Genomic DNA, 27728 nt, shown 5'->3' on the forward strand with positions numbered 1-27728 from the left:
CTTCGTTACGCCTACCCTATCAAACCCTTTCAAAATCTCAAAGACCTCGATCACGACAGCTCTCAGTCTTTTTTCCAGAGAATAGAATCCCAGCCTGTTCAATCTTGCATGTACTTCTTTTGCCCCCTTCCCTTTTATCAGTTCCTTTTTAACTGCTGTTCTGAGGAAGGGTCCAAATGTGACTCATCTGGCCTCTCCTCTCGATGGAAGCTGCCTGACCTTTCAGTGTTTTCTCTTTGTATCTCCTGCCACCATTGAGTGTCCACCCAGCGGATCAGTGAAGCACCAGCAACTAATCGAGCTGTTCATTTCCTTCAGCGAGAAAGAAGAAAGAAAATTCTCTTCTGAGCACCCACTGCTTCCCGGCACAGTCGCTCAATTCCCAGTAAGGGCTGCTGTCCCTTGCACAACTTGCTTCACAAGTTTAGACAAAACAAATTCTTCAGGATGACAGTCAGTACAATTATATCTTTGACAGAAAAAAATTAGAGTAACCCACACAACAGGAAACAACCTTCCTGGGTTGTCAATTACTGTGGTATGATAATGTGCTTTGAGTGACTGACGCGGGTATTGGTATTTATCTCAGTATTTCAGGCATTTATAGTTAAATAATGGGCATGGTTTTTGCAAACCCGATGCAATTAGAAGCATCTGTCACATTTCTGTTGTAAATTGTATTAATGAAGACTGTTGTGTGGGCTACCTAATCTGTGTAGTCAGGTGATTCTTCCAGCTCAGAGCTTGTGATAGGGAATGTGTGATACTAACAAATATCAAGTATAGGCAGTGGAAATGCAGTGCTGGAGAGACTGACTTAAGTATGCATTGTAATGAGGCTGTGGCTCAGTTGGTAGCACTTTGTGTCTGAGTCAGAAGGTTGTGGGTTCGTCCTAATCTATAGGCTTAAGCACAAAAGCCTAGGATGACGCTGCAGTGCAGTAGTGAGAGAGTGCTGCACTGTAAAAAAGTGCTGCTTTTCAAGTGAGATGTCAAACTGAGACGTTGCCCTTTCAGGTGGATATAAAAGATCCCATGACATTTATTTTGAAGAAGCGCGAGGGTTCTCCCTGGCGTCCTGGCCAATATTTATCCTTCAACCAACATTACAAAAAACAAATTACCTGATCATTATCACATTGCTGTTTGTGGGATCTTGCTGTGTACAAATTGGGTGCTGGATTTCCTACATTACAACAGTGACTACACTTCAAAAGTACTTAATTGTCTGAAAAGCACTTTGGGATTGTTGTACGATCACCTGAAGAGTGATGTCCCTTTAGGATCTCAGCATGTTAATGAGCTAAGTACCAGGATGTAGTCATGTGACTACAAGCCAGAGTCGCTCTGCAACTGTAACACCCAGACAAAGGCCCTGTAAGTAGTTTGCTCTGCACTGTATATACTAGTTTAGCTGTTAATATACCTGTTTGGGATCTTCAGCAAACTGGACTCCATGGCTGCAAGGTGACCAGGGATGGGAAATGAACATCCAGGGATATTCAGTATTGAGGAAGGACAGACAAAATGCAAAAGGCAGTGGAGTTGCATTGCTGGTTAAAGAGGAAACTAATGCAATAGTGAGGAAGGATATTAGCTCTAACGATGTGGAATCTGTATGGGTAGAGCTGAGAAACACTAAGGAGCAAAAAATGTTAGTGGGGGTTGTATATAGACCCCCAAACTGTAGTAGTGATTTTGGGATTGGCATTAAACAGGAAATTAGAGATGCATGCGATAAAGGAACATCTGTAATTATGGGTGACGTTAATCTGCATATAGATTGGGCAAATCAAATTAGTCACAATACCATAGAGGAGGAATTCTTGGAGTGTGTACAGGATGGATTTCTGGACCAATACGTTGAGGAAGCAACTAGAGAACAGGCCATCCTAGACTGGGTATTGTGCAATGAAAGAGGAATAATTGACAATCTAGTGGTGCGAGACCCCTTGGGGATGAGCGACCATAATATGATTGAATTCTTCATCAAGATGGAGAGTGACGTAGTTGATTCTGAGACAAGGGTCCTGAATCTTAGTAATGGAAACTACGAAGGTATGAGGCACGAGTTGGCCATGATGGATTGGGAAACATTACTTAAAGGGATGACGGTGGATAGGCAAAAGCAAACCTTTAAAGAGTGCATGGATGAACTGCAACAATTGTTTATCCCTGTCTGGCGCAAAAGTAAAACGGGAAAGGTAGCCAAACCATGGCTTACAAGGGAAATTAGAGATAGCATTAGATCCAAGGAAGAGGCATATAAATTTGCCAGGAAAAACAACAGACCTGAGGATTGGGAGCAGTTTGGAATTCAGCAAAGGAGGACCAAGTGATTGATAAAGAAGGGGAAAATAGAGTACGAGAGCAAGCTTGCGGGAAACATAAAAACTGACTGTAAAAGTTTCTATAGGTATGTGAAGAGAAAAAGATTGGTGAAGACAAATGTAGGTCCCTTACAGTCAGAAACAGGGGAATTTATTATTGGGAATAAAGAAATGGCTGACCAACTAAATGCATACTTTGGTTCTGTCTTCACAAAGGAGGACATAAATATCATACCAGAAATGTTGGGAACACAGGGCTTAGTGAGAGAGAGGAACTGAAAGAAATCAGTATTAGAGAAATGGTTTTGGGGAAATTGATGGGATTGAAAGCCGATAAATCCACAGTGCCTGATGGTATGCATCCCAGAGTACTTAAGGAAGTGGCCCGAGAAATAATGGATGCATTGGTGGTCATCTTCCAAGATTCTATAGACTCTGGAACCGTTCCTACAGATTGGAGGGTAGCTAATGTAACCCCACTATTTAAAAAAGGAGGTAGAGAGAAAGCAGGGAATTATAGACCAGACAGCCTGACATCGGTAGTGGAAAAAATTCTAGAGTCCATTATCAAAGATTTTACAGCAGAGCACTTAGAGAACAGTGGTAGAATCAGACAGAGTCAACATGGATTTACAAAAGGGAAATCATGCTTGACAAATCTACTCGAATTCTTCGAGGATGTAACTAGTAGAGTTGATGAGGGGGAGCCAGTGGATGTGGTTTATTTAGACTTTCAGAAGGCTTTCGACAAAGTCCCACATAAGAGATTAGCATGTAAAATTAACATGCATGGGATTGGGAGTAGTGTATTGCGATGGATAGAAAATTGGTTGGCGGACAGGAAACAAAGAGTAGGGATAAATGGGTCTTTTTCCGAATGGCAGGCAGTGACTAGTAGGGTACCGTACAGATCGGTGCTAGGACCCCAGCTATTCACTATATACATTAATGATTTAGATGAGAGAACTAAATGTAATATCTCCAAATTTGCAGATGACACAAAACTGGGTGGGAGGGTGAGTTGTGAGGAGGATGCAGAGAGGCTTCAGGGTGATTTGGACGGGTTGAGTGAGTGGGCAAATGTATGGCAGATGCAGTATAATGTGGATAAATGTGAGGTTATCCACTTTGGTAGCAAAAACAGGAAGGCAGATTATTATCTGAACGGCTATAAACTGAGAGAGGGGAATATGCAGCGAGACCTGGGTGTTCTCGTACACCAGTAGCTGAAGGTAAGCATGCAGGTGCAACAGGCGGTAAAAAAGGCAAATAGTATGTTGGCCTTCATTAGGAGAGGATTCGAGTACAGAAGCAGGGATGTCTTGCTCCAATTATACAAGGCCTTGGTGAGGCCACACCTGGAATATTGTGTGCAGTTTTGGTCTCCTTATCTGAGGAAGGATGTTCCCGATGGTGGGAGAGTCCAAAACAAGGGGTCATACTCTAAGGATACGGAGTAAACCTATCTGAACTGAGATGAGGAGAAATTTCTTCACCCAGAGAGTGGCAAGCCTGTGGAATTCGCTACCACAGGAAGCAGTTGAGGCCAAAACATTGTATGTATTCAAAAAGGAGTTAGATATAGCTCTTGGGTCTAAAGGGATCAAAGGGTATGGGGCGAAAGCTGGAACAGGCTATTGAGTTGGATGATCATCCATGATCATAATGAATGGCGGAGCAGGCTCGAAGGGCCAAATGGCCTACTCCTGCTCCTATTTTCTATGTTTCTATGTTTCATGCATCTCATTAATGTCACACAAGACAAAATAAAGAACTCATTATATGGTGGCAGCTGTGGTGAAAAGACAAAGTCTAAGTTGAAGACCACGGGTAAAACAGCTTTCAAAATTACCCTTCCTACAGCCAAAAGAGAGCAAGTTCAAAAGAAAAAAAAGTGGGCAGAAGAAAGAACCTACCTCCAGCTGTAGAAGACAGAGCTCAGAACGACAGGCTGAAAATTAATTCCTGTGATCGGGTGAGTCATTGTGCCGACAGTCGAAGAATCCTAGTTTAAAAAAACAAGCCTTGAAGTGCTTAAGAAATCGATTATTTTTTTCAAAGACCCCGTGGAAAATAACAGGGAAAACACGGTTCCCCTCCCAGGCTAATCGAGGTCGACGCCATTACAGGAGGTGTCCGATAGCAAAAAATGCATGGGAGAAACCCCAATCATGGCAGAGTCTCCATTCATGCAGCCAAAGTAAAAAAACATTAAACCACTGGAGCATGAAGAAGAGTTTCCATTCATACAGCCACAGATTTAAAAAACCATTAAACCACTTGAGAGTGAAGAACACAAACAAACTCTAGCAAAAGAAAAGCAACTGAACTGCCTATTGAACAGCTGTGTAAACAGACAAGCTTAAGTGCTGCAAGCAAGATAAACACAGAACACTATCAAACATTTGCTCCTCTCCATCCAAGCAGCTAGTCAAAATAACAGAGAATTTCTTAAAGGGGAAATAGCACAGAGTGAATATAACAAAGTTAAATATAGAGCAGAAAGCAAAAGAACAGCAGAAAGATGGATACCAAATTTCCCAGCATGGACTGGAAGGGCATTGATATCCTATCCATGTACAAACTTTTTAAACAAAGAATGGAGTTATGCTTCACAGACCAAGTGATTGTAGAACCAAAGAAACAAGCTCTAAAAGTACTGATAGCAGTTGCAAATAAGGGATTACACTGAATCAATATCTCTGGCTTATCTGAAGAGGACCAGAAAGATACCACAAAGATATGGAAAGTGCAAGAAGATCAGCTCCACTTAAGAGTGAATTTTAGAATTCACAGCCTGGAATTGATGTCCTACAGGCAACAGCCACAGGAACCAATCAATCTGTTCATCATTAGATGCCATAGTAAGGGCAACAAATGTGATTTTTCAGAAACTGAGCTGTTGGAGCATCTAATGGAGCTGGTGATTGTCTCAACACCAGTCCAGCATATGAGTCTTATCTTTGGAAAGAAAGGGGATGTTGTATGATCGCCTTCAGAGTAATGTCCCTTTCAGATCTCAGTATGCTAATGAACTAAGTACTAGGATGTAGTCATGTGACTACAAGCCAGCGTCACTCTGCAACTGTAACAATCAGATGAAGGTCCTGTAAATAGTTTGCTCTGTACTGCACATACTAGTTTAGCTGTTAATAAACCTGTTTGAGATCTTCAACAAACTGGACTCCAGGCATCTCATTTATGTTGCACAAGACAACAGAAAGAACTCATTACAGGGATGGCCTGAGGTCATGAAAGGTGCTATATTAATGCAGGTTCTTCCTTTGTTAGGGCAGAGTAGAAGCAGCATTGAACTCTAGTATAATTGACCTGGGAATGCTGTCAAGTTGACACTGTCCATTGTGTATTCAGAGTAAAACTAACATGAGGTCTTAACGGGCAGCAGCCATGTTGGTAAGTTTATTTTCACCTCCCAACAGAAATGGCAGCAGAGAGGCTGTATACAAAAGATATTACCATACACCACACTGAGTACCTGAAATAGGAGAGGGTTTGATTCCCCAGAATTAACATCCCTCATCTTAATTGTCACAAAAACAATCTTGTACTAAAACACCCCAAGGTGCTTTACAGGAGCATCAGACAAAATTTGACACCAAGCCACATAAAGGGATATTAGGACAGGTGACCAAAAGCTTGGTCAAAGAGGTAGGTTTTTAAGCAGTGTCTCACAGGAGGAGAGAGAGGTGGAGAGATTTAGGGAGGGAATTCCAGAGCTTAGGGTCTAGGCAGCTGAAGAGGAAATATCTTCCTCCAATGATTGAATCAATTGTCAGAATTTGAGGCAACGTGTGAAAGAATTGTAAGTGATGGAAGGTATAAAGTGAAGGAAAATCCAAGTCTCCACTCAAATCTCAATTATCTATCAGCTTGAAAGTTACCAGGAGGTTAGCTCAGAGATGGGGAATCACAGGCAAGACCCCCCTAGACTAATATTCCTTGTTTGTGATTTGTTCATCAATGAATGTTGTGACTAAGGGCCTATGCTAGTTAATAATAACCGGTAATGATGGTTACTAGGTAGAGTAACCACTGAGGATGTTTTTCTAATAAGCAGATTGGTTCCTTAGATCCGACACAACATTGCGTGATTTTCTTTGAAGGTTCCTAGTGGCACAGCCCATAGCTCCGTGGAAATCAAAGAGCAGCAGGGCTGTGTTGCCTGGAAAATAGAAGGTTAAGGGGTGAATTGATCAAAGTTTTCAAGATATTATGAAGAACGGATAGGGTTGATAGAGAGAAATTATTACTCCGAGTTGGGTAGACTAGGACTAGGGGGCATAGTCTAAAAGCTAGAGTCAAACCTTTCAGGAGTGAATTTAGGAAACACTTCTACACACAAAGGGTGGTAGAAGTTTGGAACTCTCTCCTGCAAAGGGCAGTTGATGCTGGGTCAATTGTTAATTTTAACTCTGAGATTGATAGATATTTGTTAACCAAAGGAATTAAGGGATATGGGGTAAAGGAGGATAAATGGAGTTAGGTCACAGATCAGCCATGATCTCACTGAATGGTAGAACAGTGTTACAACCAGGTGAGAAAGGGGTCTAGGGGTTCCACTCGACCTTTTCCTGGTTTGGCCATAACAGGGTTTAATTTTTTAAACACCGTGTTTTTAGCTTCCTCTCAGTGAATCCTTGCTCACTGCTCTCCAATTGTAATGACAAAGAAATTAACCAGACAGGTTTTGTTAGATTTAAACAAGAAAGATGTAAGTTTATTAACCTTAAAACTCTAATTCGGTTAAAACTACTAAAATACATGATGTGATCACGTTAGCATGCATACGTGATGAAGACACACACAGATAGAAACAGAAGAGAAAGAATCATGGGGAAAGGTTTAAAGCAATAGCCGGAGTTCATTTACTGTCTTTTGAGTTCGATGTAAAGTCTTTGGTTGCTGTGAAATCTTGCTGTCTTGTTGGGGCCCAGTACACACTTTCAAACTTGTTTCGATGGTTTTCTGTCTTCTTGAAATCCAGTTACAGTCTCTGCTTTTTGTGAGAGAGGGAGAGCGAGACAAGGAGATGCCGTCTTCCTTCAAGATCAGTTGCAGTCTGATCTCAACTTGTTCTGTGAACACAATTCAAACCAAACCTGGGCCAGCAGGCCAGTCCAATGTGACTAGCTCTTTTTTTCAGGATAACCTGCCCGGCGAGGTTTTGTGCATTCCTTCAGTCTTAGTTGACATCCTCAGTAGGGGGCTGGAATGCTGACTTTCACACATTCAATGCCTGGTGATCAAAATCCATTTGGTTAATTGAATCAGGGAGCAGTTCCATTGTCTTCTTCAGGCAACCATCCCTTAGAATGCAAATGTTTCCAGCCACTGTCCTTTTAGAATGCAGGTGCAGCCATGTTTTCAGTCCTATAAGAGCTTAAAATGAATGTTCCATATGACGAAATAAAGATGCCTCATTCTTGGCAGGTGTGGTTTTCATCTCAACAGGCTTGAGGGGATGAATGACTTCTCCTGTTCCTATGGTCATATGGCAGTCTCATTTTCACTGACAACCTGCCGGCACACTCACTTTTGCCTTCAATTGTAGGACTATTTTAATTTTTTAAACTCTTTGCTGCTATGCAACTGCCCTCTTCCATACATCTATATGATTCTGTAATGATGACTGGTTTATTGCCTTTGAATCTGTTGTGCAGGCAAGCTAACTTTGGCCAGTCAGTATTCATCTCCATCCCAGTGAATAATGCCTCAATAGCTACACAAGTGGACCCACGGCAGTTGAAAATCTGCCGTCTAAATGACGTAAAATTCAAAATCCTATTCCTTATAATTGCACCCTCGGGTATAAAAACCCTGAAATTTAACTTTAGTCAGACACATGAGGAAACTAAGTTTTTTTTTATGGCCCCCTTTAGCCAGAATTTTATATCGATCTGTTCATATTTCAGTCACAAACACTACCCTGTAGCCAGTAAAACAACACTTGTTTGCTATTGATCATTGCATTTCCACTTATACGACCTCAGTACAGAATTCCAGCTCTGTTTACTGGATTGGAAAATAACATTTTCTCCACCCATATAAATTCAATCTATAGAATACAGACCCAATTATGCAAAGATGACCAGTAATTAATCACTAGATCTAACCCTTGCCCACAAAACTAGCCACACCCTGAGGGTGAATTAATCACCATTGGTTGTTTCCATTAAGACTGTATCTCTTGATGCCCACTCAAAGGTGTCTTTGCTCAGGTGCATTGGCTTCACGTTGCATTGGCCTGCTCACGTGCAGTTTTCCCTATTGTTTGGGTATATATGATATTAGTGTCGAGAGAGAATTCAAGTTTACCTCAGTGTTTTTAATTAGCCCCGGGCGGAAAATAATCTTGAGACGATCAAGCAGTAATCAGATGCCAGATTTGATCAATTATTAGGGATTTAATAGCGGGATATGGGTTTCTTACCAGCTCAGAAAAGTAATTTTTATGACAGGAAATTGAGGAGGAAAAATAATATGAAATGGATATTGTTGATTATAGGTTTATGAGGATTAAGAATAGAGTGAAATTATATCGTGGAAAGTATATTAATGAGTGTTAAGCCCAGCCAGTTGTGACAGATCTGTCTGAGGATTGATTGATGCTGATGCCGGATAAAGAAAGACTTGCAGTTATATAGCACCTTTCACAAACTCAGGACATCCCAAAGTGCTTTACAGTCAATGAAGTGCTTTTGAAAGGTAGTCACTGTTGTAATGTTGGAGATGCAGCTCCCAATTTGCACACAGCACGCTCCCACAAACAGTAACGAGATAAATGAACCGTTAGTTTGTTTTAGATGGATACCTGAGGGACAAATATAGTAGTGGAATATAGATTAATGAGGGTTAAACATAGTAAATGTAATGGGAGTGGGGAAAGATTATTACTGGGAATTAAACGTAATATGTAACATGTGATATATTCAGGTATGTGGGCTATATCATTGATACAGGCACTGCATGGGTGGCAAATGCACCCTCTGCAGTGGTGCCATCACCAAATTCACCCTTCCGCTAATTGCAGTCGTTTGCAGGCTTTGAAGAGACTCCAAAAATTAAGCTGGATCTTTTGGGTGCAAGGAGAGTAACAGATAGATTTTGAAAGGTTTTGAATGATTTTTTTTAAATTTCCTAAGGAGCTGACTACTACAATCCAACTAAAAAATAGTTTGGTATATCTTTAAATGCTATTTTCAGTCATTTTCAGTAGTGGATTGACACAGTGATTTAAAATGCTTATTTTTTGTGTTAAACACAGTTTTAGCTGTATCAATCAAACTTTACCAATTTACCACTCTTAAATATATCAAAGAATTCTTTTTAAAGCAAAATTTAAAAAAAAAAATTATTTTAAAATGTCGCCCGATTGCACTAGTTGATGGCAAGTTTTGCTTTTGACGGGATGCAAATACGTTTGAGTAGAAACACGTGGGGAGATAAAAAACGCTTTTCAAAATGGATGCAATTTTGGGCTCAATTAATCTCCAGACATGCCGATTGTGTCCAAAGTGGAAACTCTATTGCTGGGATTTCAATCCGCAGCATCGGCTGGAACATTCGCTTCATTCTTTAATTCCAACTCTTCATTTAAACAGTTTTGCTGCTGTGGGCTTGTGCTGACTGTACAAGCAGCTGTTACAATAAGCAGACAGAAAATTCCTTCACTATGGAGATGGCACAAAGAGGGCAGAACACTGGCACTTGAAAACCCACTGCTGTTAACTGTATGATGGGGTGGAATGGATACTGATCTCTGGGACTTGAGTATGATCTAGTCCAGGCTAATACACTGAATGAAGTGAGTTTGGGCCGACAGGCCAAAAACTGTTCTGATTTGTCACGAATTGGCAAACTAAGACAGGCCTAGAAATGGTTGGTGTGGGATGTGCCACAAAGACGCAGAAGGTGATATTCCTCTGACACCCATTGCTGGTGTAGAGTTGTGTGAGTTTTACTGCCCAGCTAGCTGTGACAGATCTGTCTGACGAATGATTGATGCTGATGCTGGATAAAGATGACTTGCTTTTATATAGCGCCTTTCACAAACTCAAGAAATCCCAAAGCACTTTACAGCCAATGAAGTACTTTTCAAATGTGTCCTCTGTTGTAATATTGGAAACACAGCTCCCAATTTTCACACAGCAAGCTCCCACAAACAGCAACGTGATAAATGACCAGATCATCTGTTTTAGATATTATCTGAGGGACAAATATTGTCAAGGACACCAGGGAGGACTCCCCTCTTCTTCAAATAGTGCCATGGAATCTTTTACATCCACCTAAGAGAACAGAGAGGGTCTCAGCAGCATTTCAGACAGTGCAACATTCCCTCCGTACTGGCACTGCCAGTGTCAGCCTAGGTTTTATGCTCAACTCTCTGTAATGGGGCTTGAACCCACAATCTTTTGACTCAGAGGTGAAAGGCCTACCCACTGAGACAAGACTATGAGGATATTTAAAGAAAAATAAAAGGCCGAGTTCGGGGAATGTCTGACTGGGAAAGTGGAGTGAAAATGTTGTGTGGTAATAAATCAGTTTACCAAATTATCAGATATCGGCAATCATTATTAAGTCCGATACAGGAAAACAGTAGCAGCACAAATGATCCAAGTGAAACACATTTACTGTGTAATCCAGTGTAACAGATAGGGACCAAGTGATTCAAAGCCTACACATTGCTTCAATGATGTCACCTGTGTGCCGAACAGGTATCCAGGCAACAGGAATCACTGGTAAGCCTGTCAGAATAGACCCATTTATCTGCAGCACTGGAACAGTCTTAAAACATGAGTAACAGTTTGATTGGGTTAGGTGTTCAACAGCAAGTCAATTAACGTCACTCACACAAAGAGCAGGAGCCTCTATCAATGTCTCTGTTACAGTATTAGGAGGCGTTTGCGCACCCAACCCTAATAATTAAGATCTCCTCTCGACATGATGGCAGAAATATATTGCAAGTGAAAGGGTTGAGGTTTTAATGGGTCGCCTGTTTCATTTTCCACTTGTCACTGAAAGCACTGCAATAAAAGGGTTTTGTAGTGTTTGGCAATCATATTTTAGCACTTTTAATGCTGGGCTGTCAAGCTGGCCTTTCGAAGCTTCAACAGGGAAAAAAAAATATTTTCTTCCTTCAAGTGACTGAAGAGTTTACGAGTAAATGTTTTTCTGCCTGCTGTGATATTTTTTATGTGTTGCTTTGTTCCATTGCCCACAACACCTTCTACGCTCCTGGAGATTTCCCATAGAACCATAGAAAAGGTACGGCACAGAAGGAGGCCATTCAGCCCGTCGTGTCCGTGCCGGCCGGAAAAACTAACCGCCCAATCTAATCCCACCTTCCAGCACCTGGTCCATAGCCTTACCGGTTACAGCACTTCAGGTGCATGTCCAGGTACCTTTTAAAAGAATTGAGAGTTTGTGCCTCCACCATCATTCCTGGCAGTGAATTCCAGACACCAACAACCCTTTGGGTGAAAAGGTTTTTCCTCATGTCCCCTCTAATCCTTCTACCAATCACCTTAAATCTGTACCTGTTGGTAATTGACCTCTCCGCTAGGGGAAACAGGTCCTTCCTGTCTACTCTATCAAGGCCCCTCATAATTTTGTACACCTCTATTAAGTCACCCCTCAGCCTCCTCTGTTCTAAGGAAAACAACCCTAGCCGATCCAATCTTTCCTCATAGCTGCAACATTCTTATAAATCTCCCCTCTACTGTCTCCAGAGCAATTATGTCCTTTCTGTATTGTGGTGACTAGAACTGTACGCAATACTCCAACTGTGGCCTAACCAGTGTTTTATACAGTTTCAGCATCACATCCCTGCTTTTGTATTCTATACCTCAGCTAATAAAGGAAAGCAGTCGATATGCCTTCTTCAACACTCTATCTACCTGTCCTGACACCTTCAGGGACCTGTGGACATGCACTCCAAGGTGTCTCACTTCTTCTAACCCTCTTAATATCCTCCCGTTTATTGTGTATTCCCTCGCTTTATTTGCCCTCCCCAAATGCATGCCCTCACACTTCTCTGGATTGAATTCCATTTGCCACTTTTCCGCCCACTCAACCAAACCATTGATATCTTTCTGGAGTCTACAGCTATCCTCTTCACTATCAACTATACGGCTAATTTTTGTGTCATCAGCAAATTTCCCAATCATGCCTCACACATTTAAGTCCAAATCATTACTATATACCACAAACAGCAAGGGCCCAACACTGAGCCCTGTGGAACGCCACTGGAAACAGCTTTCCATTCACAAAAACATCCGTCGACTACTACACTTTGTTTCCTGTCCCGGAGCCAATTCTGGATTCCCCTGTTGCCAGATGGTTCCGCAGGTAACTATGGGCTGTTTGCCATGTGGGAGCCTTCATATTGAGTGTTAACAGGCTGTTTGCCTATGGAAGGTTTCACAGGCAAGTCCATTGCCGCCTCACCTGAGTGCCGCCACAATGGCAGCTGGAATTTAAATTCAAATAATTAAATAGTCTGGAATGATAAGCTAATATCAGTAATGGTGACCATGACATTTTTTGAACTATCAGAAAAATTCGTCTGGTTCACTAACGTCCCTTAGGGAAGGAAATCTGCCATCCTTACCCGGTCTGGCCTACTTGTGACTCCAGACCCACAGCAATGCAGTTGACTCCTAACTGCCCTCTGAAATGCCTGGCAAACCACTCAGTTTTTTCAAGAAGGCAGCTCACCACCACCTTCCCAAGGGGAATTAGGGATGGTGCTTGATGGCCGGCATGGACATGATGGGCCGAAGGGCCTGTTTCTGTGCTGAATAACTCTATGACTCTATAATAAATGTTGGTCTAGCCAGCAACACCCATATCCTGTGAATGAATATAAAAACATACGCACATGCATGCACAGACATAAATACGCACACACACACCTTAGCCGTGTGATCCTTTGGGTAACGATCAGGAGCAAAATGTCTGGCTGATTTTTTTTCCTCCCTAACTCAAGGTTCTAAGGCCAATTGTAGAACCCTGGAAACTACTCTGGCTGAGATCAGCTAAAGCAGCACAGGCCAGGCATTGAATCTGTCTCAGTGTCACACTAGATGGAGCTTTTACCCAGCTGAGGAAGCTTTGTACCAGTGTTGTTTTTATCTCAGTGTATTGAAGTAAAGTGACATGAAGCTGTGACATGCTTGCTTCGACAAAAGTGCGATCATTGACCATCGATTTCCGAGTATTTGCTATCCAGCTTTGCCACGGGCTGCTTTTAAACACATTCTGAGACTGACTGTATTCTAATGGAGCCTGTCCCTTGTGCTGTAAACAGTGTTGGGTCAGACTAGCATTGTGCACGGCTGGTGACAGCTATCACCAACCTCAGTTGATACCTTTTAGTGTTATGTTTCTGAAGATGTGTCACTGACATTGTCATGCGGAGGATGGAAACAAAGGTGAAAACAGGCACATGCTGAGGCTGTCCCTCGGTGATGCTTGGCTTTAAAGTATCTCAATCCCAGTTTCACACTGGCGGCGCTCACAATCCCTCTGGATGGCTGGAAAACATCCTGCCATCTTTTGACAGATGCACGCAAGTTTCTGGGAAGTAGTATACAGGCACTGGCCAGGTGCCAGCATGTGATATACGTGGCTTCTGTGCAATGATTGGGGGCTGTAAGAGTCCAGTCTAAGAATAGGTTTATTGCAGTGAACCACTAATTACATTGATATCAACACTTTCAATGTGACTTGCGCAGGTGCCAAAAGCTCACTCTATTTATACGCAGCCTGACTAATGGAATGCTAATTAATGTACAGTATTTGCTATGCAGTGTAACCTGAATCTGCTGTTTTAATCCTTGTTGGAATTAGGTTAACAAATGCACATGACCTTTCACTTATCCTCCTGGGTGTGGTCCTGACTCAACTCGTGCTCATGGAGAGCTGCTCTGGCCTCTGTAAAGCCTCGATGGCCCTCGCTTAAGTTTTCACTTCTGCTTCCCCACTGGTGCCATTGTGACACCCGACTTTCATGTGTCGTGTCGTTTAGCATCATGTGCTTTCTTTGAAGATTGACGTGCAGAAAATGAAGCAGCAATAAAAAGGAAAGGCTTGCTTATGAAAATATGGATATGATTTGCTGCACTAAGTGATTTGTGATCAGTTCTCAAGACCTTTTTGTACAAACTGCCGATGCTTGAAATTGCGCTGTAGGAATTGGCAAGGACTTGTGACAGGATAACACACCGTGTCAAATCATTCATCTTGCAAATTTTTTTTCCCCAACAAATGGACATTTAGAAGGGAAGAGGTTTGAAGTTGTACTTCTATAGAACCTTTATAGCCTCAGGATGCTGTTGTAGGAAATGTGGCAGCCAATTTGCACACAGCAAGCTCCCACAAACAGCAATGCCATAATGACCAGATACTCTGCTTCAGTGATGTGGGTTGAGAGATAAATATTGGGCAGGACACTGGGGAGAACTCCCTTGCTCTTCTTTGAAATAGTGCCATGAGATCTTTTACATCCACTTGAGAGGGCAGACATGTTTAACATCTCAGCTGAAAGACGTTACCTCCGACAATGTGGCACTCCCTTAGTATTGCTGTTTCAGCCTAGATTATGCATTTAACTCACTGGAGTGGGGACTTGAATCCACAGCCCTCTGACTCAGAGAAGAGAGCATTGCCCACTGAGCCACCTTATGTAAACTCTGAAAGCAAACCAAGGTTGCATCAAGTATACTCTTAATCCAATAGGCATAAAGCAGAGAATGGGACCAGTACAGGAGGGTATGCAAAGGCTCAGCAAACTGCTGGGTACCAGGTGATAGAGACTTTGAACATCCAGTCTCCACCATAACACATCAGAAAACAGCTTACCCCTGGCTTTGTTGGTAGAAGGTTGTGGATTCAGTTCTCCCTCCAAGACTTGGCCATTGAATCCAGGCTGACACTCCAGTGCAGTCCCGAGGGAGTGCAACACGTTTGGAGATGCCGTCTTTTGGATAAGACATTAAACTGAGGCCCCATCTACCTCTCAGGTGGACGCAAAAGATCCCAAGGCACTATCCTGAAGAAGAGCAGGGGAGCTCTCCCCGGTGTCCTGGCCAATATTTAGTCCTCAATCAACATCACAAAAATAGATGATTTGGTTATTGTTACATTGCTGTTTGTGGGAGCTTGCTGTGCACAAATTGGCTGCCGCATTTCCCAATAGAGACATTTACAGCATAGAAGGAGGCCAATCAGCCCATCAAGACCATGCCAGCTCTCCAAGGAACAATCCAGTCAGTCCCACTCCCCTGCTTAATCCCCGTAGCCCTGCAAGTTTATTTCCCTCCATGTGCCCATCCAGTTTCCTTTTGAAATCATTCATCGCCTCTGCTTCCACCACCCTCGTGGGCAGAGAGTTCCAGGTCATTACCACTCGCTGTGTAAAAACATTCTTCCTCACATTCGCCCTGCATCTCTTGCCCAAAACCTTCAATCTGTGTCCCCTAGTCCTTGTACCATCAGTTAATGTGAACAGTTTTTCCTTGTCTAACTTGTCTAAGTCTGTCATAATCTTGTACACCTCTGTTAAATCTCCCCTCAATCTTCTTTGCTCCAGGGAGAACAAACCGAGCTTTTCCAACCTAACCTTGTAACGAAAATCCCCCATTCCTAGAACCATTCAGGTCAATGGTAATTACAGCAGTGACGACACTTCAAAAGTACTTCATTCACTGTAATGCACTTTGAAACAACCGGTGATTATGAAAGGCACTACATAAATGCAAGTCTTTCATTTTTTTATACACAAATGTTTTTGGAGCATTTCAGCTATGAAGAGAGACTCGATAGGCTAGGGTTCTTTTCTTTAGAGCAGAGAAGGCTGAGGGGGGACCTGATTGAGGTATACAAAATTATGAGGGGCATTGATAGGGTAGCTGGGAAGAAACTTTTTCCCTTAGCGGAGGGGTCAATAACCAGGGGGCATAGATTTAATATAAGGGGAAGGAGGGTTAGAGGGGATTTGAGGGAAAAAAATTTCACCCAGAGGGTGGTTGGAATCTGGAACACACTGCCTGAAGGGTTGGTATAGACAGAAACCCTCACAACATTTAAGAAGTATTTACATGAGCACTTGAAATGCCATAGCATACAAGGCTATGGACCAAGTGCGGGAAAATGGGATTCGAATAGATAAGCTTGATGGCCGGCACGGACACGGTGGGCCGAAGGGCCTGTTTCTGGGCTGTATAATTCTATCACTCCATTTGGACTCACGGATTGCAGGTAGAGGTTGAAATGGCTAATAATGTGCAAGACGTCTCTGAAAATACAGCAAGTCTAACAGAGTGAGAGGAGAAATGGCATATTGAATCGATATAGTGAAGTGTAAGGAAATCCATTTTACAACGAAGCCACTTACCCCTTGGTAGCTAAGGAGGTAATTGGGTGGAGGAGCATAGAGATCTGGAAATACATAAAAATAGCAATGCATTGATGAGGCCATAAAGAGTGCAAATAAGGTACTGGAAAATTTGTTAGAGAAATAGAATATAAAAGTTGGGAGGTAATGTGAAATTAGCATAGAACCTTGGCTAGACCACACTTGGAGTTCTGTGCACAGTCCTGGTCTCCATATTACAGGAAGGGTAATGAAGGACCAGAGAAAGTGCAGAAAAGATTTACAGAAATGTTACCAGAATTGAGGGGTTTGCAACTATCAGGAAAGATTGAGCAAGCTGGTACTCTTTTCTCTGGACAGAAGGCTAAGAGAGACACAATTAATTTAATCAGGTGAATGTGGAGATACTGTCGATGAGTTCAGAACAAGGAGGTATAAAAATAGGATACTCACTGACAGTTCAAATAAAGGATTTAGGAGAAATGTTTTTACAGAGAGAGTAGTGAGAATGTAGGAATGGTTGAAGAATGGATGCATTTAAGGATAGGCTAGATGTGTGCATGAAAGAGAGGGGAATAGGGAGACAAGCAGCCAGGGTAGGAAGAGGTAATGAAAGTGGGAGGGCACAGAGCCACTGGGCTGAATAGCCTCTTTCTCTGCTGTAAATTCCATGCAGAGATCAGAAACCAGGCACATCCTGCACCCACCTGCCACCACCCTCCTGCCAGCCAGATTCCACTGCCTGCAGGAGAGACGGGGAAATTTAGAAAGTGCATCTTTCTAAGATCCAATTTCAGAAGTCTGGAACTTGCGAGCCAACCAGCCACATTCCCAGTGAAGGGTCACTGTGGGATACAGATTCCTCTCCGGGTAAGAGACAGATCACTTTGGGTTGGATTTTGTGTGGCTGTCGAGGGTGGGAATGGTGATGTGGAGGATGCGGGGAATCACAGCACAGCCGTCCGCCCAGAAATCCAACATTGTGACGTCGCCTCCAGTTTTTTTCAATGGCGGAATATCACCACAATGCGATGGGAACCTATTTTAACTTGCTGAAATGCTGATTTAAGTGTATTTAAATATCATTATAACCGATTTAATAATCGATGAGCAATTCTGTGAAGAGCGGGCAGCACTAGTGTGCCTCCAGATTCACGACCAGTGAAACCTGGCAGCACAGACAGAAGGACACATTGCTGTGATGGGTAGGCAACCTGGAGCATTGCTGCATGGGGGAAGAGGGGGGGTTTGGAAGCCACTGTGAGACCACCTTGCTGCAGACTCTGAGAGGGTCTGGGTTGGCAGGGGCTCTGCCAGGGGGTCGGGTAGAGGGAGCTCCCAGATGTGGCTGTTAGTCTCTCCTCCTCCCTTTCAAGGCTCTCTTGAGCCTCCCTGCTCACCAGAAAAGGACCAGGAGCTGCAGAAGCCTCTGTGCTCCTGTTCCTTGTCTCATCTTGCTACTGCTGCATTGAGCTCATGGCCAAGGTGATGGTATGCAGGTCAGTGTGTAACTGTGGGATCTGGCTGTCCATGAGGGTCATCAACCTCTCAATGGAGGAAGCCATGTGCTCACAGGCCTGAAACATGGCAGCAGCCATGATATGGATGGACTCCTCCATCATTCCCGCATGGCTGCGCATGGCTTTTTGGCATCTCCGCCAGATTTTGCCCTGTCCCTCTCTGCAACTCCAGCATGCCCTGTGCTATCGACACCAGAGGCTAGTCATCATCCTGGAGCTCAGCGTGGGCCTGGCCACCCACAGACCTCCAACTGTCGGAGGCCTCAGCTGTCTCAGCCTCAACCAGCTGGGTGGTGTCTCTCTCTCTCTCTCTCTCTCTCTCTCACTCCAGGTGACCTTGGGGATGTTTGAAGCTTATCTGCTGGCTGGAAAAGATCTAACACAAAGACCCCCGGGAAGAAGACATCTGCTCGACTGTCTCCAAGAACATCCACCAACCAAGAACGTCAGAACTCCAGATTCAGCCGGATGGTAACTGAATTAACAGACACCACAGACTCTGTATTATTTATATTTGTTCTGGATGAACCAAACTCTGGGAAGAGACTCATGACAACCGGATCTAGATGAATAAGCAAACCTCCTCTACATTTTAGAGACTGTTAAATTATCTTATCTGCAATAATGTTTTTTTCAATCAAGTATAGTTCGTATGAAACACAACATTGTTGTTTCTTGTACATATGTTTTTATCTTTGGAAAAAAGGGGGATTTTGTGGGACGACCTTCAGAAGGGATCACCTTAAGGACTGCAAGTGCAGATCATCAGAGGAAGTGATGTCAAGTCATGTGTGACCAGGCAGTTGTCGGTGGAGCCCGGCATAGTAAGACACATTTAAATGTCCTTGTGCAGTAACTCTTTAGATATATATGTGTTCCAGTTCCATCAAGAGGTGCCGTATCTCAGCAATTCCTCCACCAGTCCGCGAGGACTCCCTCTTGTTATGGGCCCGTTTGTCCTGCAAGTGGAAAGAGGGAGATAGTAATACTTTGCAGGAAGAATGAGATAACAGTTCCACTAGTCGCAGCCCCTCGTCCACTGCTGGCTTTCTTACAAAGCTCCGCCCCACGTGTGCTGTCAGGGGAGGTAATGGGGGTGAGTTTTGAAAGAAGGTGACCTGTGGCCGAGATGCAGCCATGCAACCGTCAGGATGTGGTGATGCCTAACCCCCCAGTGCCACGCCTTTATGGTGCCTCCCTCCCCATGTCGCGCTGCCTGCTGCGTACCCACATGCAATATCCAAAAGGAGAGAGGTATGGAGCACTCGCTTTGACAGACCGAAGGAGATTGTTGACTCTCTTCCTGCAATGGACCATTGTCTGCGGGGGGTGACCCCCATGGCTGCTAACCTCCTCTGCGATGTCTGTCCAGGCTTGCTTGGTCAGGTGGGAGGATCTCTTCTTGCCACCCCTGAGGAAAAGGATCTCCTGTCTTTCCCTTGCAGCCTGGAAGAGAATCTGCAGGCAGGTATCGCTAAATCCTGGGGCCACCCGGTCTCATTCCTCAGACATGGTCCCAGTTCTATCAGGCTCTGTTTAGACAGCTGAAGTCCTGGTGCAGCAGGGTCCAGGAGTTGCAGTCACAGGAACCAGTAGCTCCTGTAGAGTTACAGGTGGGGTGCGGGCAGGGGGGTCCAGCAGTTCAAAGCTCCAGCAACACTCTAGCTTCACTGCCTCACTGAAAGGCAGCAATACAAGCAGGACTGGCAGCTCTTTAAATGTAAGGCCAGCCAGTGCTGTGGGGTCAGTGACAGCGTTATCTTCACCTCAGAGCCCGCCCATGCCAGTAATTGGATGGACCCCTCGCCTCCATTATTGTAATTGGCTGCCCGCCGTGTCATTGCGGTGGGCCCTCTGCACACATGACGAGCGGAGACGTTGCCCACTTAAGGGTTTGCCATCAGGACCCGTGACGGGGCCCCTACATTCAGCCCAATATTTCCCCTCGTGGGGGAATATAGAACTAGGCAACGTAGTTTCAGAATAAGGAGTCTCTCATTTAAGACGGAGATGAGGAGGAACTGTTTCTCTCAGAGGGTTGTTAATCTTGATGCGGCACAGTGGCGCAGTGGTTAGCACCGCAGCCTCACAGCTCCAGCGACCTGGGTTCAATTCTGGGTACTGGCTGTGTGGAGTTTACAAGTTCTCCCTGTGTCTGCGTGGGTTTCCTCCAGGTGCTCCGGTTTCCTCCCACAGCCAAAAGACTTGCAGGTTGATAGGTTAATTGGCCATTATAAATTGCCCCTAGCATAGGTAGGTGGTAGGGGAATATAGGGACAGGTGAGGAGGTGGTACAGCACAGACTCGGTGGGCCGAAGGGCCTGTTTCAGTGCTGTATCTCTAAATTAAAAAATCAATCAAAGAGCAGTGGAGGCATTGAAAATACTCAAGGCTGAGTTAGACAGGTTTTTGATCTACAGGGGAGTCAAGAGTTATGGGGGGCAGGCAGGAAAATGGAGTTAAGGCCACAATAAAATCAACCATGATCTTATTGACTGGCACAGCAGGCTCGAGGGGCCGAATGGCCTACTCCAGTTCCTATTTATTATGTTCTTATAATTAGTTATAATGTAACACTGACCTTGTGAGAGATAAAGGAAAAATTGCAATTCATTAGGGAGTTTCAGTTGTTAAACAGGAATGAAATGATCTTTGTGCTGAATCTAATCTATCAGACCTCAGGCAATGAATCTGCCTAGCCCAGTCAGGAGCCTTGCTTGACTGGTATGACTGGGATGAGATTTGAATCCTGAAAGATTTGAGTGTGACCATTTTTGTCTGCATTTGGCTTGAATCCCATTCCTTCCTTGGCTAGTTTTAATGGTGTGTCATTTCACAAGTGGGATCTTGAACTAACATGGCACATGAGTTCAGAATGTGTTTTAGTCTCTGATCCAGTGGACCTGGTTACAGATAAGCTTCACTTTCACTTCAAACTACTTCCAACCCCTCAACACTGAAGTGAAAGCGATGAAACAGTTATATAAGTGAGGAAGCTTGCACACTCATCAGCTGCCCTCAAGTGTCAAGTAACCGCCCGGTGCCACAGAGAAACTTGCAGGTTTGAATCTTGCTCTGTCCTGAGCTAGTCTGAGATGAAATGTTACAGCCCCTCTCAGTCACCCAATAGGTGGGGGCAGGACAAATCAGTCAAGGTTCCTGTTCTTATTTGATGACCAGTGACAGCATGGGTGTGACTGTTAGGTGAGGACCAGAATTGGCTTCACTGTGCATCCCGCCGCAGTTGAACATCTGGCTGGCACTCACTGACTAGAGTAACACTGGAAGAAGGGTCACTTTGTGGGAGATACTAGGCTGTGGGAAATGAGTTAACGCCCTCAAAAGATAGAAGGGAGACAATAATCAAATCACTGAATAAACAGGGTATCATCAAAAGTTCTGATGCTGCTGCTACACACAAACAGTCTTTGGACAAATTCTTAACATGGGGGTAGATGTTCCCCTTGGGTTTAAAGGATTGTCTGCCTACAGTTCTTGGGGGAAAATCATCCAGGGAGGGTTCCAGGCTCATAACAGAGTCTGTGTGATTTCCTGACCATTCTTTTAGAATTCAGATGAGTTCCATCATATGTTGGACTTTTATGGATTCCAAACTTTCCACTTTCCTGGTTGATGCTCCATTGCCGTTTCCTGCAGGTCAGCAGAGACCTTGTTAAAATGGGGTGCACACTCATACACACACTCACACACACACACTCACACACACACACTCACACACACACTCACACACACACACACACACTCACACACACACTCACACACACACACTCACACACACACACACACTCACACACACAAACACTCACACTCTCATACACACACAAACACTCACACTCACACACACACACACACACACACTCACACACACACTCACACACACACAAACACTCACACTCACACACACTCACACACATGTACTCACACACACACTCATACACACACACACTCACACACACACATACTCACACACTCACACACAAAATGACAGGCACCAGCTTCATTATGTGGGTTCACCTTCGTGCAAGATGAGGGACCATAACAACAGGAGGAGGCCATTCAGCCCCTCGGACCTGTTCCGCCTCTCAATCAGATCCTAGCCAACCTGTACCTCAACTCCATTTAGCCACCTTTGCTCTGTTCCCCTTGATAACTGACCCAACAAAAATCTATTGATTTCCATCTTGAATGGTTGAATTGACGCCCAGTATTCACGGTCGTTTTGGGGGAGATAGCCCTGATTTCCACTTCCCTTGGTGTGAAAAATTGCTTCCACATTTCACTCTTGAACAGCTGAGCTCTAATTTTAAGAAAGGGAACTAATGGAAAAGGAAAAGAATTTATAGCGTTCAAGAAAGCAGAGCCACTTCGGGATTCACTCATGAAATATAACGTTCCTCTTTCCAAAAAAAAAAGCATCCATTTACTAAATGGATTTTAAAAAACTAAGGAGGACAAAAATAGATACTTTGGTGAAGTGGTTGAAACATGGGTTAAAGTGGCTTGATGTACATGTTAAACCTCGTGAAGTGCATTATTTTTCTCTCTCGGCAATATGAAATAAATGGATTTAAAAAGAGCAGCAAAATAAATTGGGATAAAAGCACAAAGATTAATGAATGCTCACACAGAACTGGGAGAGAGCTCACAAACACTTCAGCTCAGTGATGCACCTTAATTAAGCCCATGGGAGCAACACCCTGATAAATTTTGGATTGTTGAGGGTCTTAATTGGCCTGGGTTGGATAGGCCGTTTTTCGCTGCCACCAACCCTCGTTGCAGTGGGGGCGCGAAGGCATTGGGAATGTCCACCCACCCGACTCACCCGACTCACCTGCACCTTTTGTGGGCTGTTAAAATTCCAGCCAGGGTTGCCAACCCTGATTGAAGGTAATCCGTCACATATTGTCACCCAACATATCCAATCTCATGACACCCCGTCCTGCCACAGCCAATCAGAAAGCAAATAGAATCATCATCACTCAATTGGATGATTCTTGACTGTCAGCCAAATGGCTCCTGTTCCACATATTTTTTATATTTTTGCAACTAAAAGTGTTCAAACAATTAAAAAAATATATATGTTTACTTGCAATCATGATTTTTCGCCTGGTCTTTGCAGGTCGCAGTGTTTTGGAGATTAATCTTCAATTCCTGGAGACTCCAGGGTAATCCTGGAGGGTTGGTAACTCCATCAGCAGAGAGCAGCTGTATTGGGTGGATCAATCGCTGTAAAAATTTGCCAAAATATCAACAAACTGTTGCCACCATAAGTGACCGAAATGAGCAGCTTTCAAAGCCTTACAGGAAGCCAGTTATGCCGAGGTGATGTTGGTTTTGGTCCCTCAGTCCCAGTGGAAGAGGCCTCAGTTGTGGGAAATGTTGAATTTTTGTGGTCTCGCAATTGAACTCTTGGTGCCAAGCAACATAGCTGCTGCTTCCCTTGTTTTGCTGCTGCCTGTCCAACATTGCTCTTACCCAGTAGTGCAACGTTTTTCTGCTAGCTGTGGCTCAGTTGGTAGCACTCTCACCTCTGAGTCGCAAGGCTCTGGGTTCATGTCCCACGCCAGTGCAGTACTGTGGGAGTGCTGCACTGTTGAAGGTGCTGTCTTTCAGATGAGATCGCTTGGGTGGATGTAAAAGATTCCACGGCACTATTTCAAAGAAGAGCAGTGAGGTTCTCCATGGTGTCTTGGCCCATATTCATCCCTCAATCAACATTGCAAAAAATTAATTATCTGGCCATTGTCACATTGCTGTTTGTGGGATCTTGCTGTGTGCAAATTAGTTGCTGTGTTTCCTACATTACAACAGTGACAGAAGTACTCCATTGGCAATAAAGTGCTATGGAATGTCCTGTGCTATATAAATGCAAGTCTTTCTCTTTTTTTCTTTTTTGAAAGGGTGACCCAACAATGACTGTCCTTCTGTGAACGAGGTCCAGAGAGCAAGGTTACCTTGGTAAAAGAATCTCTAATGTTCAGCTCCCTCTATATGTGCGTAGTTCTGGTCTCCATGTTAGAAACAGGACATAGGAACACTGAAGAAGGTTGCAAAAAAAGATTTACAAGGATTATAAAAGCAAAATACAGTGGATGCTGGAAATCTGAAATAAAAACAGGAAATGCTGGAACCACTCAGCAGGTCTGGCAGCATCTGTGGAAAGAGAAGCAGAGTTAACGTTTCGGGTCAGTGACCCTTCTTCTGGAAAACTGGAAAACTTTATCAACTTTGCTTCCAATTTCCAGACTTCTCTCACCGTTACATGGTCCATCTCTGACACTTCCCTTCCCTTCCTCGACTTCTCTGTCTCCATCTCTGGGGACAGGCTGTCTACTAATATCCATTATAAGCCCACCGACTCCCACAGCTACCTCGACTACACTTCTTCACACCCTGCCTCCTGTAAGGACTCCATTCCATTCTCCCAGTTTCTCCGTCTCTGACGCATCTGCTCTGATGATGCTACCGTCCATGACGGTGCTTCTGATATGACCTCCTTTTTCCTCAACCGAGGATTCCCCCACACTGTTGTTGACAGGGCCCTCAACCGTGTCCGGCCCATTTCCCGCACCTCTACCCTCACCCCTTCCCCTCCCTCCCAGAACCGTGATAGGGTTCCTCTTGTCCTCACTTTCCACCCCATCAGCCTCCATATCCAAAGGATCATCCTCCGTCATTTCCGCCACCTCCAGCGTGATGCCACTACCAAACGCATCTTCCCCTCCCTTCCCCTGTCAGTATTCCGAAGGGATCGTTCCCTCCGCGACACCCTGGTCCACTCCTCCATTACTCCCACCACCTCGTCCCCTTCCCATGGCACCTTCCCCTGCAATCGCAGGAGGTGTAATACCTGCCCATTTACCTCCTCTCTCCTCACGATCCCAGGCCCCAAACACTCCTTTCAGGTGAAGCAGCGATTTACTTGTACTTCTTTCAATGTAGTATACTGTATTCGCCGCTCACAATGTGGTCTCCTCTACATTGGGGAGACCAAACGCAGACTGGGTGACCGCTTTGCGGAACACCTCCGCTCAGTCCGCAAGCAGGACCCTGAGCTTCCGGCTGCTTGCCATTTCAACATTCCCCCCTGCTCTCATGCTCAATCTCTATGCAGTGTTCCAGTGAACATCAATGCAAGCTCGAGGAACAGCATCTCATTTACCGATTAGGCACACTACAGCCTGCCGGACTGAACATTGAGTTCAATAATTTCAGAGCATGACAGGCCCCCCATTTTACTTTTATTTTTAGTTTTTTTTTCTTTTTTACATTTTTTACAATTTTATTTTTTGTTTATTTCATTTCATCTTAGTTTGGTCAGTTTGCTTACCCGCTGTTTTTTTTTCATGTTTGTACTTGCTGCTATCCAATCTTCAGTCCGTTAACACCCTATCTGTACTAATGCTTTGTCTTTCAACACATCATTAACATATTGTTTGCCTTTGCTCCATGACCTTTTGGTCAGCCTTGTGGCTTTGTCCAATCTACACCTTCTCCTTTGTTATCTCTTGCCCCACCCCTGCCTCACTTGCTTATAACCTTTGACATTTCTAATATTTGCTAGTTCCGAAGAAGGGTCACTGACCTGAAACTTTAACTCTGCTTCTCTCTCCACAGATGCTGCCAGACCTGCTGAGTGGGTCCAGCATTTCTTGTTTTTATTTTACAAGGATTATACCAGGACTGAAAGGATAAGAATATCAAAATATAAGAAATAGGAGCAGGAATAGACCATACGGCCCTTTAAGCCTGCTCCACCATCCAATACAACCAGGGCTGATATCCTGCCTCAGCACCACTTCCCCACCGATATCAACAATCGGGAAACGCTGAACAGACTGGGTCTCTTTTCCCTAGAAAAGAGAAGGCTGACGAGTGACCTGATAGAGGTTTTTAAAGGAGGACCAAGATTAGGAGCCATCCATATAAGATAGTCACTAATAAATCCAATAAGAAATTCAGGAGAAAGTTCTTTATCCAGAGAGTGGTGAGAATGTGGAACCCGCTACCACAGGGAGTGGTTGAGGTGAATAGTATAGATACATTTAAGGAGAAGCTAAATAAACACATGAGGGGGAAAGGAATAGAAGGTTATGTTGATAAAGTGAGATGAAGTGGGGAGGGAGCAGGCTTGTGTGGAGTATAAACACCAGCATAGACCTGTTGGGTTGAATGGCTTTGTTTCTGTGATGAAAAATGCAATGTAATTCGAGATACATGGGGGTCTTGATAGTGAGACTCCATCTTTAAAAGAGGTCCTTCTGCTGACACTTTGAGGGACATTTCCAAACTTCACCCTGTTATAGAACCCGCCTGATTTCCATCCCATTGATTTTCCCAGCATAAAGCTGAAATGTACCTCGTCCTTCTTTGATAGGGCAGGGGCTGATACTGGGACTCCCTCCTTGAAAGGGGTTCTGATGATGATGTTCCCCGTGGAACTGCATCTGAACATGAACAGAATCTTCTGAAGGGAAGGAGTTAAAAACTAAATGGAATTAAAAATAACCAATAGGAAATCCATGTTGCACACCCAGTTAAATAACTTATTTGGTGACCTAATTTACATCTACATTTTCACCACAGTGATTTGACTTGTAACTCATGCTCCCTGCATGTGAAGTCTGGCAATGAAGCAGTGGATAAACCTGATAATTGGGGAATATTCCAAGCTTGTAGCAGGAGTGCGCATTTCAGTGTTATGGTTGGACCAGGAATGATCCACAAAAGCATGCCAACAGGAAGTGGTTTAGGCCATGGAAACTGTTGGATTTGGGGAGGTGGGGGGTGACGGGGCACTTTGATTAGCTTGGAGTCAGGGACATGTGTGTTTTCATTGAAATAGTGTTTGTTGTTTTTTAATCCCATGGAATGGTGCTTGAGGCGAGCTCGGGATTAGACGCAAGTGTTTCATAAAGTTGAAGCAAAACAGAAACAGCTGCTTAAATATATAACATTACGCAATGACCAATACAGAAACTATTAGCATTCTGAAGAGCTGGAATGCACCGTCTAAATACTTTTTACACCCAATCTTGTTTTTTTTAAATAAAATTTAAGTCCCAGGTTTTATTATAACTGAACTCCAATAACAAAGCTACTAATGTGATTCACTGTTGCCCCTTTTGAGAGACTTTTGCCACAATTACTTGTCCCCCAAGCCGACTGTTGTCAAACCCAAGGGGAACCAACTGGACTGTAGTCACCAGATGTTGGGAAAGAACTTCTGTAATAAAAGCAAAATACTGACGATGCTGGAAATCTGAAATAAAAACCTGCTGGAAATACTCAGCAGGTCTGGCAGCATCTGTCGAGAGAGAAGCAGAGTTAACGTTTCAAGTCAGTGACCCTTCATCAGAACTTCTATGTTTGTTCCATCTGAGTTCTGCAGTAATTCTGGCTGGAGTCCAGTGGAGAAGCTGGGACCCGAAGACGCCAGCTCCCGAGCTGAGTTATTTATTT

This window comes from Heterodontus francisci, chromosome 38 (assembly GCF_036365525.1).
Source record: "Heterodontus francisci isolate sHetFra1 chromosome 38, sHetFra1.hap1, whole genome shotgun sequence".
In the NCBI taxonomy this organism is placed as follows: Eukaryota; Metazoa; Chordata; class Chondrichthyes; order Heterodontiformes; family Heterodontidae; genus Heterodontus; species Heterodontus francisci.